Source organism: Acomys russatus, chromosome 3, assembly GCF_903995435.1.
Source record: "Acomys russatus chromosome 3, mAcoRus1.1, whole genome shotgun sequence".
Taxonomy (NCBI): Eukaryota; Metazoa; Chordata; class Mammalia; order Rodentia; family Muridae; genus Acomys; species Acomys russatus.
The window spans coordinates 53,302,711-53,321,287 of record NC_067139.1 but is presented as its reverse complement, the minus strand read 5'-3'; the positions used below and the strand labels follow the sequence as shown (position 1 = coordinate 53,321,287).

The 18,577-nt window shown below is 36.4% G+C and overlaps 1 pseudogene; it reads right to left on the bottom strand.

Moving 5' to 3' along the window:
• Positions 1 to 6,174: 6,174 nt before the first annotated feature.
• On the bottom strand, positions 6,175 to 6,707 carry LOC127187081 (60S ribosomal protein L14-like; annotated as a pseudogene).
• Between the last annotated feature and the right edge of the window lie 11,870 nt (positions 6,708 to 18,577).

The window sequence follows — 18,577 nt, the reverse complement described above, 5'->3', positions numbered from 1 at the left end:
CATATTACATCTCAATGGTTATCCCATCCCTTGTATCCTCCCGTTCCTCCTTCCCTCCCATTTTCCCCTTACTCCCTTTCCCTATGACTGTGACTGAGGGGGAACTCCTCCCCCTCTATATGCTCATAGGGTATCAAGTCCTTCTTGGGAGCCAGCTATCCTTCCTCTGAGTGCCACTAGGCCTTCCCATCCAGGGGACATGGCCAAATATGGGGCACCAGAGTTCTGGGCCCAGGGGTCCTGCTCAAACTATGGCACCAGCCAAGGACAATATGTGCAGTAAACTTCGAACCCCTACCCAGATCTAGCCAATGGACAGCACATTCTCCACAGTTGAGTGGAGAGTGGGGACTGACTTAAACACACTTTTTTATAAAAAGTGATATTTATTGCCCTTTACATAGCTGAAGAGACTGCAAACATTAGAAAGTTGTGGTTTTGCATCTTCTTGCTTTTATTGGACATGAACTTGCTATGTAGTTCAAGATGACATTAAACATGAGTTCATCCTATGTCAGCTCATTGGGAAAACAAGGATACCCCACCAAACCTGATTCTGGTTTATCTCAATGCAACTTTTTTCAGATTAGAAATCTAAGATGAAATAGAGAGAATTTTCCAAGTTGGAAAGTAGCTTTTCTTTTTGTTTTCCATGCTAATATTGAGTTGGCAATCTACAGGATTTTACCGTCAGTAACCTGTCAAAGTATCCTGTATGGTATATTTAAATATGAAACATATTACTATGAACTACAGTTGTCATACTGTTTAATAGTCCTATAGCACTTCTTCCCAACTGAAGTACCATATCCTTTGACTAGAACAAGTCCTTCAGCTCCAAACAACTGGCCATTACCACTCTCTACTCAGCATTACATAATTTTATGTTTTAGACATACATGGCTTCTTGAGGAATCTGTCTTATCCATTGGTTCACTGATCCAAGTTCATTTATGTTGTCCAAATTTACATAACTTCCTTCATGTTACACTGAGGATATACACACTTGATTACTGCACCCACAGACTACTCTGTTGATTGTATATCTTGACTTTTGTGGAGCAATGCTGGAAGGAATGGAAGTTAAGATATCTCGTCAACAATGTGCTCTTCCTTTGGCTATATATCTAATATAGAATATATGAAATTTCTCTCATTGGTTATTTTAGTAATGGCCAGACTCTCTCCCTTAAAGGCTATACATGCTGTGTTTTCACTAGTTATGTTTCCCATACATTCCTTAGCCTTTGTCTTCTGATTAAATTTATTTTAACATGTATTAAAGTTGTTTTAAAATGATTAGTTGTGCTGAACTTCTGGAACAAACTTGTTGCCTGTTGTGTGTTTGGAGAAGTATTTAGTCATGCCCTTTGTCATTTTTAGTAGAGCTATTTATCTTAATCCACATAGTTGCTTGAAATCCATATATATATATATATATATTTCCTTTTCATTTTTATTTGAATTTTTTTACTCCATAGGTTGTGTTTTCCTTACTCTGGATTATTTACATTTTGTCAAAACTTTTTTGAGTGATGAAGTCTTAACTATTTTTGTTTTAGTTGGCTGCTCGTTTTAATCAGATAACTTGCCTCAGTTATTTTCGGGTTAAATCTTATATTTGAATCTTTAATCCATTTGTTGTGGGTGTTTTCATACATGACCAATTCTGTTCTTCTGTGTGTGGATATGCAACTTTTCTAGCTCTCTTTTATTCAAGAGATAGCTGTCTCCCTCTGTTCCATGTTGTCTTGGCGCTATTGTCAAATGTAATTTCATTTCTGAAATTTAGCCTTTTATTTTCTTATTAATTATTCACTTTACATACTGGTCATAGCCACTTCCATCCTATCCTCCCAGTACCACCCTCCTTCCCTGTTTCCTCTCTCTCCCCTCTCCTACTCCTCTGAGGAGGGCAGCCCTCCTCCACCCATCCCAGCATATTAAGTCACATCTGGACTGAGTGCATTCTCTTACCTGGTGGCCTTGCAAGGTAGCCCTGCCAGGGGAACATGATCGTAAAGCAGGCAACAGAGTCCACGTTAGAGTCAGCCCCCCAATGCCCTTACTATTGTACTCATGAGGACCAAGAGCTGTCCATTGGTTACATCTGTGTAAGGGGCCTAGATGCAGTCTATGTATGGTCCTTGGTTGATGCTGCAGCCTTCACAGGCCTCCCTGGGGCCTGGTTAGTTGATTTTGTTGGTATTTTTGTGGAGCTCCTCTCCTCTCTCAGTCTCTCTATCCTTCTCCCATGCTCTGTCAAAAGACTCTCTGAGCTCCACCCAATGTTTGGCTGTTGTTCTCTGCATCTGTTTTCATCAGCTGCTGGGTGGAGCCACACAAAGAGGACAGCTATGCTAGGCCCCCTTCTGCATGCAAAGCAGAGTATTGTTAACATTGTCAGGGGTTGGTTGTCTCCCATATAGTGGGTCTCAGGTTGAGCCAGGCATCGGTTGGACATTTACTCAATCTCTGATTTACCTTTGCTATTTAGTTGGGGTGTCTATTTTTACATCAATACCATGTCATTTGGGTTAGTGCAGCATCAGAGAATATACTGCAAGTCAAAATTACTGGACTTATTATTATCATGTTTGTCACCTCTGATGAGTTTTGCTATGGCTCTTTGGAGATTTTTGTGTTTCCTTACAAAGTTTAGGAGTCTCTTCCCCATTTCTTCAAAGAATGCAATTGGCATTTCAATCAAAATTTAGATTTCAATGAATTTGTTATAATATTATAGGTACATTTTACAATCACTATGTGATCATTAGCTATATTTACCCTTTGATTCCTTCATTAAATTCTTTTAAGTGCCCAAGTTTTAAATGTGAAAGTTTGTTTTTTCTAAGGTAAATTGACATAATTTATAATTATAGAATAAACTAGGGACATATACTGTTTTACAGCTAGTTCAATGTCAGAGAATAGAAATGTTACTTAGATTTATGCATTCTGTGTCCTGCTATTTTTCTATGTACTGGTTAGTTTTTGTCAACTTGACATAAGTTAAGGTCATCTGGACAAAAGGCCTTTCAATTGACAGAGTACCTCCATCAAACTGGTCTGTAGGCAAGTCTGTGGTTGGGCATTTTCTCGATTAATGACTTATGTGACACTGTGGATGATGTTACCTCTCAGGTAGGTGATGCTGGGTTGTTTAATAAAGCAGGCTAGGCAGGCCACAGGCCATGGAAGCAAACTGGTAAACAGCACTCCTCCATGGTCTCTGTTCCTGCCTCTAGACTCCTTCCTTGAATTCCTGACTTGACTATCTTCTGTAATGGACTATTACCTGAAAGTGTAAAATAAAATAAACCATTTCTTTCCTTAAATTGATTTTGATTAGCATTTAATTACAGTAATAGAAAGCAAGCTTGAAAATCTAAATCCATTAAACAGGTATAACTGGGGTTTGATAACATTTATAGTTTTCTATGTATAATGTTAAAATATTAGCAGAGACACTTTGGTTTCTTTTTACACTTTGGTTTCTTTTTTCTATTTAGATGGCATCTCTTTCCTGCATAATTGCATTAGCTAGGACTTCCCTTGTGTTTAACAAAAACAATTAGGAATTCTTTTTCTTTTTTCTGGCTCTTAAAGGTTCTATATTTGCATTATTGAATAATAATTATTTAGGTTCATGGCATGGGCTTTCTTATGCTGAAGTACATTTCTTCTATACTAATTGGTGGTAGTTTTATTAATAATGAAAGGATATGAATTTTGTCAAATAGTTTTAACTATTAAGATGATAACATTTTTTTTCACCTTTCTTCTGGTTAATATAGTGACTATTTGAATTTGGCAGTGTTAAGCCATACTTGAATTCCTATGAAACATTTCACTTGGTAATAATGGTTTTTCTTTTTAATGTAAAAAAGTTTGTTTTATATCATTTCTTGAGATTTGTCACATGACCTTCACGTTACTTAGTTTTCCTATTTGGTTTTGTTATCAAGATAAAGTGGCCACTAAAATTAATTAAAAGTATTCCCTCTCCTATAATATTTTGGAAGAATTTGAGGAAGGCTGGTATTAGTTATTAATGAACATTCTGTAGAATTCAGAATTGAATTAAAACTAGGGTTTTCCTTAGTAGGATATTTTCTTTTTTTACTTGAAAATATTTTTTTCAATACACTATATTCTGATTATGGTTTCTCCTCTCCCCAGATCTTCCCCATTTTCCCACCTACTCAAATCCACACACCTTTCTTCTTCCTTTCACTGTAACACAAGCAAGCATCTAAAATAACAATAATAATAAATATAAGATTATATAATAGCAACAAACCATAATAGAAAACCAAACAGGAAAAATCCAATTTTTATTGTGATTATGCTTTAACTGTACATTTATTTAGAGGTAAAATTATTAAGAATTTTCTGTCCAATAAAATATATGTTCAGTACAATAAAAATTTCATGTAATAGCCTTAAATTTAGTAACTTACTACCAATATAATTAATGTACAATGAAATAATGTTATCAAGACATATGTTGGATGAAAGTAATTTTATCAAAATAAATGTAAACTCTCACAAGGACAAAAAATTCTTAAAAATTCTATCTCTAAATAAATTTACAATTGACTCAGAATCACAATAAAAATTGGACTTTTTTCTGTTTGTTTTCCCTTGTGAGATTTCACATTTACTTTGAGAAAATTACTTTGTCTAACATATGTCTTGATAAAATTATTTCATGGTACATTAATTAAATTAGTAGTAAGTTATTAAGTTGAAGGCTATTATATGAAATTTTATATTGTAATAAATATTAATAATTTCAAATAGATCTTTTAAATTTGAACATCTTATTAAACTTTATTTCTGGAATACTTTAATTGACTTTGTGTATAATCTGCAAATAATTCTAATTTTATACTATTATTTACAGCAGTTATACTCATAAAATTCCCTCACTATTTTATTGCTCTACCCCATAACTCTGTGACTCATTTCAGACACTGAGCTTTGTGTAACATGCATCTCTTTGCTTTTTTCTTCATTAGAAATACTTTCTCTGGATGACGGTGAACTTTTTTTTTAATCTACTAACACTGAATGATTTATATTCTAGGTATTAATAATCTCAATTATGCTTTTTCAATATAGAAAAATAATGATTTGATGTTCTTTTCTTACATTTCTTTCTATTTTTATATCAGAAATCTCCTTCTCTTCCATCACCTTTGAAAGATTTCAATAACATAATCATGTTGCATTTATAAAACCAATGAAGAGTTCATTAATCTGTACTAAAGATCACCACCACCATGTGCTTACTCTCCTAACTTCTTGGGGGTTTGGGAAACTGGAACATTTAACTTTCTGCCAAATTTTTTGAAAGTTAGGTATATTTTAGCATTGGTGTCCCACTGACTAATTCAAAATCTTTTTCAACATATCCACAGTTTCCTACTCCATAATGCTTTGAGCTATAGCATGCTTCTGTAGGGTTTGGGGTAAGGGGCTGGTTTGTTATTGTAAAGTAAGGTACATGAAAAGTCTATCGTTTGAGCTTAACATGTATATAGAATATTCTAGCCATTTTAAAAAGTTTTTTACTTATTATATATACAATGCTCTGCCTGCATGTAAAACTGTACACCAGAAGAGGGTGCCAGATCTCAGTATAGATGGTTGTGGTCCATCTATGGTTGTTCTGGGAATTGAACTCAGAACCTTTGGAAGTGCAGTCAGTGCCCTTAACCTCTGAACCATCTCTCCAGTCCCCTCTAGCTGTTTTTTCAACATGTTGAACAAAAGTCTCAAAAAATGAATTGTTATGCTACAATTTTACTAGATTCCATTTGTTGAAGCATATAGATTGTAAAATGGGTCACATGAAACTATGGAAAGTTCTACAGCTTTAATTCTGAAAGTCATATGTCCATATTTCTTCAAGTAGAGGCATAATTTTTTCTTCCAAAGAAAATGATTTTCTGCACTGGAAATGATGCTTTGACATGGTGGTGACGGTCAAGCCAGGGCCCTGTACACATGGTTGAAATCCTGCTTCCTGCGTTGATGGTTAGAAGTTAAAAAGGATCTGCTGGAGCTCTATTTTTCTCCTCGAAAATTTTAAACTTTTTTCTATCTACTCAGAATTTTAATTTTTTCCCAACTTGTCTAAAAGAATCTTTATTCATTCATACAGCCTCAGGCCTTGTTTCCAGCTGCCCCTGGAGTAGGTGATTGCTGACCAGAGCTTTCTCACCCTTCTGACCTTTTTCCAGGAAGCACTGTCTTCTGGCCTGGAGACTTCTGGGCCACTACCTTGGCTCCTGGCACAGTCTCTTTCTTGGCTGAAACTTTAGCTTTAGGGGCAGCCACAGCTGAGGCCACAATGGTAACCTTAGCAACATGCACTTCTTTGGGGGAGAAGCTTTCAAGATAGCCATTGTTTGAAGTTTTTTTTTTTTTTTTTTTTTTTTTTTAACTTTGTTCTTGATTATTCTGTTCCTCTTTTTCTTTGCCTTCATGACTTTAAAACAATCAAAATCTGTCATCTTGGCTTTATTTTCTGTGGCATAAATCTTCCTGGCCCATTTGTTGGCTGCCCATTTCATAGTGATAGCTGGCTTCTCCCAAGCTTTTCAGATATACCTCTGGTGGGCATTGTGTGGGGAGTTGAAGATACTGTCATTGGCCCATAAGCATTTGAAAGACATGGATGTCTCCTCATCAGACATCAAAGTTCCCCCACCCAAACAAACCTCAAATAGTACCTGAACTCCTGTTTGATGAAGATTTTTCATGCATGTATATAATTAAATATGATTGTGTCAACCCTTGCTTTCACTTCTCCAATTCTTCATAAGCATCTCCTCTCCAACTTTATATCGCTATACTTTGCAGCCCACCGAGTCCACCTAGTGCTGCCCAAATATGCAACTGTCTTTAGAAATGACACAAACTCAAGCAGATGAAGAAAACTGCTTCTGAATGATGAAGAAATTAAAACAGGAAATCAAAATACTCCTAACAGAAAATGAAAACAAATCTCCTGTGTTGGTACTGTTGACTGTATTTATAATTCCATTACACTGCAGGGACAAAAACAATGACAAAACAAAATCAAGGCATAATTTTAAGTAGAAGCTGCTATAAATATCCCAGTTCCAAATCTTCAGAACAATAATTGCTCGTATTATCTCTGTCCCAGGTTCCTGATTTGCATTTATTCAAGTTCTATAATGGGACATTAAGTCAAATTGTACAGTGGCAACCACCTGGCTGTATTACCAGCTGGAACAGTTACTCAGTGAAACAGAGAGTGAAGAGGCCAGCAGCTTTCTCACATGTGCCTGCTTCCTTTTATCCTTTTACACTTAACTCAATTGCCATTTGATCATATTTCATGTATTATACATCCCTTCAGAAACGGTCCACTAAGTCTCCCATGCCTGGTCACGTCCCTCATTTGCATGTTTCATTATAATTTCATTACCCATAGTATAGCCAGTCCCTTTATTAGAGAATCTAGGAGTCAGAAATAAATAGCATACGTAACAAACCTTCAACTTTGTCCTTGACTCTTTTCAATTAGTGATCATATGAATTCCTAGTTTAGTCTTTCTCTCTTTTTCCAGAAAAAAAAATCAATAAATTATAAGTATTTCCTTTAATTTAGAAAGTTAAGATATTCACTTTCTAGCTACTAAAGCTAATACTTTCCCCTAAAGCCATACGGTAGATTGCATTTTGGTCAGCACTGTCCTTTTAGTAATAGCTTATAGTTTAGCAGACCCATGGCAGACAAAAAACTTGGCTCAATAGCAGTGAGACATGAGTTTCACAATAAATTACTACTTATCTCATTCCATGCAATGTCTTATCTGATAACAGATAGCTCTTCACATGTCTCCCGTAGATACCTACAGAGCCTCTAGTGACCACCAGTTCATCCATATTGAATGTTCATCTGAATGCATGATCCCTAGACAGGTAGCATGAACTTTAACATTAGCATGATTAGGTAATCCATGTTTCCAGTACAAAACCATTGAGTAAGAGACCAAGACGATGGAACACAGAATCACATTCTATCAAACCTCCTTGGGCTTTGAGCTACAAACACCAGTCTAAGGCTCTGTTGAGGTTTCTTCCATTGTCTTCTTACCTGTTCATTTCATCCTGGTTAAATTTTCATTGGGATTCAGTGCTTATTGTTTTATTACACTATTTTTGGGAAAACAGATTCAGGATATTGTGTGATTATCATAAATATGACCATGAATGTGACCATATTCATGTCTTGCATACTACTGTATACATAGTATTCAGCATTTCCTCAGAAAAAAATTCTACTGGGTATATTATTTTTGTTTGTTTTAGGTTTCAGGAAACTATAGATATGTTTAGAATTTCTAGAAGGTAGGTGCAACTCTGTCCTCATGACTCACTCCTAACAGCAGTTCTCTTTACAAGCCCAGACATACTGAGTCTTCAGTATTAAATAATATTGTTTCACACATCTTCTATCAGATCTCTTCTGATGAAAAAAAAAACCTGTTCTAAGAAATCTGTACACGACACACACACACACACACACACACACACATACACACACATACACACACACACACACACACACACACCCTTTTCTTCATGATCCTAAATGGCTTAAAGGATATGTCATTTCATTTAAGACAAAAATGAAATAAAATGAAGCCCAAACTAGCACCTTACAGGAAGCTCAGTTCAACGTGTGGCAATTGTGGTCACAGCTGCTTGATGGTGTTCATGACAGCATCACACCCTGCTTTTCTAACTGCCAGAGGAACAGGGTGATTTAAAACCCTATACAGTTATTAAAATTCAAAATAAATAGGTAGAACATCAAAAGAGGAGGAACCTAAAATATCTTAGCCTCTATCATGAAGTTACCAAATTGAAAAACTTCAATCTGATATCATTGTTGGCCTCTGTGTTTTAAAGAAGTATTCATCGTATCAACTGCAATTTTTAAAATTAATTCACTTTACAACCCGATTGTAGGCCCCTCCATTGTGTCTTCCCAGTCTCACCCTCCCTCACTCATATCTGCTTCCCCCTCCCCTAGTTCTCAGAAAGGGTGAACCCTTCTTCGCTATCATCTGACTAAAGCCTATATCAAGAATCATTTGAACTACCCGCATCCTCTTGCTCTGGGGCCTGGCAAGGAAGCCCCACCAGGGGGAGATGGATCAACAAGTGGGCGCCAGAGTCCATGTAAGAGGCAGCCACTACTCCCCGTATTATGGGACCCACAAGGAAAATGTGCTGTCTATCGCCTACATCTGGGCAGGGGTCTAAGTCCTCATCATGCACGGTCCTTGGTTGGTTCCTCAGTCTCTAAAGCAACACTTACCCAAGTCCAGATTTGCTGACTCTTTTCATCTCCTTGTGGAGCTCCTGTTCCCTCCAGGTTGTTCTATCCCCAACTCTTCCATAAGACTTCCTGTACTCCACCCCAAATTTTGGCTGTGAGTCTCATAATCTGCTTGGATCACCCGCTGGGAGGAGCCTTACAAAGTCATCTATTTTAAGCTCCCATCCTGTTTCTTCTCTTCATCCACTTCCAGTGAATATTCAATTTGTCCTTCTGAATGAGAATTAAGCATCCTACCTAGGATCTTCCTTGTTACTTAGCTTCTTTAGGTATGTGGATTGTAATGTGGTTATCCTGTATTATATGCCAAATATCTGCTTATAAGTGATAATATACCTTGTGTGCCTTTCACAGTCTGGGTTACCTCACTCACAATGGTCTTTTCTAGTTCCATCCAATTACCCGCAAATTTCAAGGTTTCCTTGTTTTTAATAGCTAACTAGTAGTCCATTGTGTAAATTTGCCACTGTTTATCCATTTTTTGATTGAGGGACATCTAGCTTGCTTTGAGATTCTTGATATTACAATTAAATTTTTTTTTTCAGTGAACAGCTCTTAGTTTCATTGATTCTTTCAATTGTTTTCTTTGTTTCTAATTTACTTATTTTAGCCCCAAGTTTTATGATTTCCTCCCATCTACTCCTCTTTGTTTGTGTTTGGTTCTATTTGTTCTAGAGCTTTTGGTGTGCTATTAAGTTGCTAGTATGGAATTTCTCTAATTTATTTATAAAGGCACTTAGTTCTCTGAACTTTCCTTTTAGTGCTGTTTTCCTTGTGTCCCATATGTTTGGTTGTGTTATATCTTTATTTCCATTGAATTTTGAGGGGTCACTTATATATACTATTATGTCATCTATGAATAGTTATACTTTGACTTCTTCCTTTCCAATTGAAATATTGTTATTTCTTTTCCTTCCCTGACCCAGAGATCATTGAGTAGAGAGTTGTTCAGTTTCCATGACTTTGTGATCTTTCTGTTTTTTTCTGATGCTGTTGAGTTGCAGCTTTGATCCCTGATGGTCTAATAAGATGCAAAGATCATTTCAGTTTCTTGTATCTATTGAGGTTTACTTTGTCTCTGAGTAAATGGTCAAATTTGAAGAAGGTTCCATGAAGTGCTAAGAAGAAGCTATACACTTTTGTGTTTGGGTGAAATGTTCTGTAGATATCTATTAGGTCCATTTGATTAATGATGTCTATTAGTTTCATTATTTCTCTATTTATTTTTTGTCTGAATGATTTGCTGATTGATGAGAGTGGGGTGTTGAAGCCTCCTACTCTTAATATGAGTGGTTTAATATGTGACTTAAGTTTTAGTAATGCTTTGTTTTACAAATGTGGGAGTTATTGTGGTTGTGGCATAGATATACAGGATTGAGAAGTCATTTTCTTTGATGAGTATGAATAGTTCTTCTCTAGCTCTTGTGGTTAATTTTTGTTGAAAGTCTATTTTATTGGAGACTAGAATGGCTACTCCAGCTTGCTTCTCGGTCCGTTTTCATGGAATACCTTTTTCCAGCCCTTTACACTGAGGTAATGTCTATCTTTATTGCTGAGGTATTGTCTCTTGTATGCAAAAAAATGATGGGTCCTGAACTTACATCCATTCTGTTAGCCTGTGTCTTTTATTGGGGAGTTAATTCTACTGATGCTGAGAGATTGGCAGTAGATGACCAGTGGTTGTTAGTTCTTGTTTTTCTAACAGTGATGGTGGTGGTGGTGCTGCTGGTGGTGGTGTGAATGTGTGTGTGTGTGTGTGTGTGTGTGTGAGAGAGAGAGAGAGAGAGAGAGAGAGAGAGAGAGAGAGAGAGAGAGAGAGAGAGAGAGACAGAGACAGAGAGAGACAGAGACAGAGAGAGACAGAGAGAGACAGGGAGAGACAGAGAGAGACAGAGAGAGACAGGGAGAGACAGAGAGACAGAGAGAATGTTTTCTTTCTTTCTTTCTTTTTTTTTTTTTTTTTTTGTTTGTTTGTTTTGAGGATGCAGCATTATTTATTTTCTGTGTTTTCCAGGATGTAGTTAGCTTCATTGGGCTGGACTTTTCCTTTTGTAGGGCTTTATTTATGGTTATTTACTGTTTAAACCTGCTTTTGTTATGGAATATATTGTCTTCTCCATCTATTGTGATTAAAAGTTTTGTTGGATATCATAGCCTGGGCTGTCATCTGTGGTCTCTTTCTGTTTGCATGACATCATTCTAGACCCTTCTGGCTTTTGTAGTCTCTATTGAAAAGTCAGGACCTGGAGAGAACAGGAGCTGCACAAAGAAACCAATGTATCCAGCAAATCTGGGCCCAGGGAGGGGTTAGCTGCAGAGACTAAGACACCAATTAAGGATGACCTCAGTCCTGCTGAGACTTGGTGTCCTGGATGTTGGTACTCATGGGGCGGTTCCCATTCTCAGAGAAGGAGATGGAAAAATGTTGGAGGGGTGTGAGTGTGGGGTTGAGAGAAGAGGAGGGAGAGGCTGCAATCAGGACTCAAAGTAAATAAATAAATAATTTCATGAGAAAATAACAAAAATTTCTAAGGAAAACACATGAGCTATGGAACCTATTATCCAGCATCACCCTATGGACAGAAAGTAGTGAGAGGTCCTCCTTTACCTACATCCAAAGGTGATGACTCATAAGAAATATATTTCAAATCAAATCAAAAAAATATTATTCTATATGAATAAATAGTACCCCATTGAAATACATACATATATATATATATGTATATATATATATATCCAACTATCTAGATATATGTGTGATGTGTATGTTTGTGTGTATGTATGTTTGTGGTTTGTGTATGTTTATACGTATATACAAACATATACAAACACACACATATATGTACACACACATATATGTACACACACATATCCATACACACACATATACACACAAATATATATATATATATTTATATATATATATATACATTATATATATATACACACACAAATATATATATATACATATATATATATATATATAACACATTTTCTTGATTCATTAATTCACAATGTGCATTTAATGGATTTTAAATCTTGGTTATCCTGAACAGTAACAGGAACAAAAGAATAGTAACAACACAAATATGGAAGTATTTGTCTGCTGACTTTGAAGAAAACACTTGAAGTAAATACAAATAAGTTCAGAGATATCCCATGTTCAGCATTGAAAGATTTAATATTAGCAAACTCCATATATACAAAGATACCACTAGAGAGAATGTAAACTCTATGAAAATCAGAATATGTTCTGCTAAAATAGTAAAGTAAACCCAAAATTTCTGTGTGACTATGGAGGTTCCAAAATAGTCAAGGGAGCCCTGGATAAAAAGACACAGCTAGAGCCATTATACAATGTTTATTCAAATGATACAATCAAGCTTTAGTGACCAAGCAGTATAATAGTGCTGGCATGAAAACAGCACACAGACCTAGAAAGGAGCCCAGAAATATATCTGTGTATCTCTAGTTAATCTATTTTTACAGGTATTTCAAAGATATACATTAGGATTTAATAACCTCTTAATTACATACCAATTATGGATGTTCTCCTCGAGGAGAAATGCCACTACTACATGGTCCATGTGACCCAGTAATCTCTTTTGGAGAATGAATAAGGATACTTAAAAGAAAACAGACAGACACTGATATAGACACGCAGACAAACAGATTGAAGATTAGAAAGGACAGCAGTATACCAAAGATACATTTTTCTCCCTATTTTCTTTGAAGTGTTTAATCACAGAACCGAGGTATCAGTCACCATAAGTGTTCATCAACAGATAGACGTATAAGTATTTTGTATGTTATATTTTATAAATGTAATGTTGATATATACTATGTATAATATATATGAAATGCCATTGAATTAAAAAATAGTATAGGCATTTGCAACAATGTGGAATAATTTGGAGAACGCCTTACAAAATCATAGGAGTTGAACACAGAAGATAAACAAAGTTATTTTGGAAATAAATATTCAAAAACAAGTTTAAAAACCAAACTGCTGGGAATTTCCAAGATGTAGGCACCGATTGCACACTGCATCTGATTAGCAGGAAATATTGGACTACACAACAACCTAAAGACCAAACTGAGGACTACAAAACACCTGTGCTTCTGATTCTCAGGTGAGAGGGATCCAAATTGTGAGGGGCGTGGGTGGGTCTGAACCCTGGCCACCCAGCTAACCCGCAGAAAAATCCCTGGGAACACCCCTCATTAGCCGCTATCTTGGGAAGGACTCTGAGAAATCCCTGCAGCTTTGGGTCCTCACTGTAGGCCACTGCTTGCATTACCCCGGACTGAAAACCTGTGACATCTATTTGCAGCTCTGGCTCCTACTCCCCTGCCCAGCCCCTGTGCACTGCTTGCTGGATCTAGGATAGGGAGCAAACAGGCAGAGCTTAGTCCTGGCACAGGACACAACCCACATTAGTTGCCTCCCTAGAAAAGAGTGCTGGGTAGCCAAGTACCTCTGAACTCTGAGCTATCTTAGACTCCCAGCTGTTGACAGGCCTAGGTTGGCTGGGTCACAGAGCAGATAAATATATACCCCTACCACTTCCAAGAGAGCCTGTGGAACGCATGAGCAGCTTAGAGACCCGATCTCTTACAACACCCCCGACTGCTGGGAGCAAACCTTGTGGCTGGCAGAGGTGAATCTAGCTCTAGCCACAGTCCACATTAGCCGCTATCCTAAAAGCAACTTCAGGCCTTGGTCTAATATATGCACACCTTCCTGAATCATACCACTCAGATACAGCTAAGACACAAGGCAACCCCACTAAGCTGAGAGCAGCTTGGGCCACATTACTCATTAACTACAATTATGCTAGCAGCATCTGGCCCTGATCTCACCTCACCCACCTACAGCCTATTGGCAAGATCCACCTACGTCACAGACCAGAGATTTGTGCAGGCCACACCCCACATTCGCCTCTGTTTCATGAGAAGCTTGGAGCTCTAATTTCTTTCCCTTGGCCTTACCCAAGTGGGGCACAGAGAACCATCTGTAACACAGCAGATAGGCAAAGCCCTGCCATGTCAAAAAAGGACTGTAGGGTTCCTGAGCTCAATCCTCCCCTGCCTGACAACTGGAACACAGACAGGGAACCCAGCTGAGCTGAACTGGGTGCTGGCCCTAACACGCACTGTCCAACATCCTAAGGAGGCCTCTGGGGAATACTAGCAAATAAGCTTTGGCTTGGCGTTTTCCTTACTTGCTCTCAATCTGTCTGGCCAACTTGGGACACAGATAGCAACCTCATTGGAGGAACCCCTATGCCTGCTAACACCAGAGACAACCAGATGACTAGAGGACAGCACAAGAAGACTAGCAAAAAAACTGAGAGCCTTATAACAGCACAGGAAACAAGTGATCCTAACCAGCAAGCCCTGGAGATATGAACACACAGAAATTGCAAAAAGAAGACTTTAAATCTGAAGTGATGAAAATGATAGAAGTTTGAAAGAGGAAAGTAAATCACTCAGGAATTACAGGAAAATATACTCAATAAGATGAAGAAATTGAATAAATCCTATAAAGAACTACAGGAAAATACATCCAAACAGATGAAGGAATTGAATAAATCCTATAAAGAAATACAGAGTAATCCATCCAAACTGATGAAGGAATTAAATAAATCCTATAAAGAATTACAGGAATATTCAATCAAATGGGAGAAAGAAGTGAATAAGACTGTTCAACACCTAAAGATGGAATTAGAAGCAACAAAGAAAGCACAAGCTGAGGTCATCTTAGAGTGGAAAAACATAGGGAAGAAAACAGGAAGTACAGACATAAGTCACACCAACCAAATACAAGAAATGGAAGAGAGAATATCAAATGTGGAAGACATTATTGAAGTTATCAATACATCAGTCAAAGAAAATGTTAAAACTAAAATGTCCCTGACACAAAACACACAAGAAATCTGGGACACTACAAAAAGTCCAGATGTAAGAATAATAAGAATAGAAGAAGAAGACCAAGGCCCAAAAAACATTTTCTACAAAATCATAGAAGAAAACTTCCCCAAACTCCCCAGTAAAAATACACAGGCTGACAGAATGAATGTGAAAACAGGATCCATCATTTTGCTGCATACAAGAAACCCACCTCAGCAATAAAGATAAACATTAGCTCAGAATAAAGGGTTGGAAATCTGTATTCCAAGCAAACAGACCTAAGAAACAAGCTGGAGTAGCGATTCTAGTATCTGACAAAATAGACTTTCAACCAAAACTAATCAAAAGATGTGGGGAAGGTCATTACCTACTCATCAAAGGAAAAATATACCAAGATGATTTCCCAATTCTGAATATCTATGCCCCAAATACAGGAGCACCCACATTTGTAAAAGAAACATTACTAAAACTTAAGCCACACATCGAACCACACACATTAGTAGTGGGAGACTTCAACACTCCCCTCTTACCAATAGACAGATCATCAAGACAGAAACTAAACGGAGAAACAAGGAAACTAATAGACATCATGAAACAAATGGACCTAACTGATATCTATAGAACATTTCACCCAAACACAAAAGATTACATCTTCTTTTCAGCACCTCATGGAACCTTCTCTAAAATTGGCCACATGCTTGGCTACAAAGCAAACCTCAACAGATACAAGAAAGTCAAAATAATCTCTTGCAACTTATCAGAATACCATGGATTAAAGGTGGAATTCAACAACCAAAGAAACAACCAAAAGCCTACAAACTCATGGAAACTGAAAAGCTCCCCATTCAGTAACATCTGGGTAAGGGACAAAATAAAAAGAGAAATTAAAAACTTCCTAGAATTCAATGAAACAGAAGGCACAACATACTCAAACCTATGGGACACAATGAAAGCAGTGCTAAGAGGAAACATCAAAGCACTAAGTACCTTTATAAAGAAACTGGAGAGATCCCATGCTTTCAGAACAAAAGAACTAGACACTTTCATTGGATCAGACCTCACAGGATGCATTCCTTGCAATATACTGGAATTGACATCTTGTTTGGAGAGAGCAGTTGAAAAGAAAGAAGGGGCAATATAGAAATGTACAGGGAAGATAGAACAAAAAAGATTAGTAAATCTACTCCTCAATTGTCACTCACAAGATATTTTTAATTTACTGATATAGAATTTTGTATATAGAAGCAAAATAAGTTCTAGATATGGTGGTATAGAATTCAAATGTAAGAGTATTCTTCACACACATTATATATAGGTAAATATATATTTCTACTCTAATATGAGTTATTGTACCCATATAACTCCATTATAATATAACGTTTACTTCCAATGCTCTGAAAGTGCTATCAAGCTGTTTAGGTGAAATAAGATATACAAATTAAATGTTAGTAGATTAATTCATGGTCATGTCAGTTGCTAGTCTACTTTTATCACAAAAATATACATCTTAGGTACAGCAGATGGATATGACTCTATAGAAATACATGGTCCTCAAAAATCACAGAGACATGCAGAATATGGCATTTAAAAATGTTTCCATTACTTTAAAGATTCATTAACAATGAGACAGGTTAACTCCTGGCAACATCCAGCCTACCTCAAAGAAGATGATGAGCATCAAAGAACCTCCTTATGGAGATGACTTCAAATGTGGCAAACTAGGCACTGGGAAAAAGGTCCTTATTTCTACCACAGACAGATTTCTTCCTAAAAAAGAGCAAGCTTGGATGTAGGCAGAGTTGACAGGCAAACTCTACCAAGACAGAATAAGCAAGTCTTCAATAGTTCCTGCGTTACAAACATGTCTGTCAGATATATTGAGCCAGAAGGCTGAAGAACATGCTCCAACATTATAGTAAGTTTTGGGTGATTATTTAGGTAGAAAACTGTCTCTGTCATCTTTTCATTTGGAAAACTACTAACCTGCACTTCAGGCATAACAAGAAAATCAAGTTTACTCCTTCTCAAGTCTCTGAGGGAGTTGAATACCAGATAGCTTAGTTTTACAATGAAGCTTCATTGTTTAGGGGTTAAGATGTTTTTAGGTCTAGATAGGTGTCTAAGTTGATAAGGACAATATGTGATGAAGGCTGATTTACATTCAGAAATTTAGATGCACCAAGATAGAAAAGATGTCTTCTTCAAGACTGTCAAGTACAAATAGCCAAAACACTAAGAATGTAACATTTATCTAATTCCTGATTGCGTCACGTTTTTTTTTTTTTTTTTTTGCCATAAGTAATCTATTGTGTATATGTGTAATAATATAAATGTATATGTACAAAAATAAAATAATTAATAAAAATATTGAAAAAAAACAAATATCTATGAACAGACTAAGAAGCTTAAATTATATATTAAAAATTCAATTGACTCCTGTATCCGAAGAAACCTTTACCAATTACTCAGAAGAAACTAGTATAACTTTAGGATATTTCTTCTTAAACTACTGCACATGAATTTGCCTCTATTTAAATTTATATCTAAATTATATGTCATTCATACTATAAATAAAAATGGTAAATCACATATATACACATATGTTTTTGAGGGTTTTTAAAAAAATGCATACCTAAATAGTGTATGCTTATTTTTTCTATCCAGAGAACAATCTATTTATTCAGTATACTTAGTAACATTTACCTTGTTTCCATATTGCACAATGTAAAGCCTGCTGATGCTATAGCTGTTTATGTGCCTATCAGATGATGGAGCTTTTTCTGGGCTCTAAGCTAGCAATTTAAGCAATGTAGAATTTCAACAAACTTAATCTCCAAAATGAATTTATAAATATATGCCACTCTCTAGCACTGTGGGAGATATCCTATTCCCCACATCCTTAACAACACTTAACACTAACGCAGTCTGGAATATCTTGTGTGGAGTATTTTTGTGTGTTTACCATTATGGTTGTAATTTATGTCTCTGTTATCTAATTTGTAATAGAGATACTTATTAATTATATGTGTCTACCAAGCACATTTATTTTATTTTCTACATATTTTTTCTACTCACTCTTTTTTGGTTGGTTTTATATAATGTGGGGTTCACCTGCAAATGCTTACACTCAATTGAGGAACAATCTATCAGAGGAAAATTGGAAATATGGTTCAGGATGACTTAATTAGGTAAGATGGTTCAAACTTCTTGAGTCTGTCAGCACAGTGAGACACATTTAATTACTGTATAATTTTAGAAAAAAGTTTCCTGGTAATA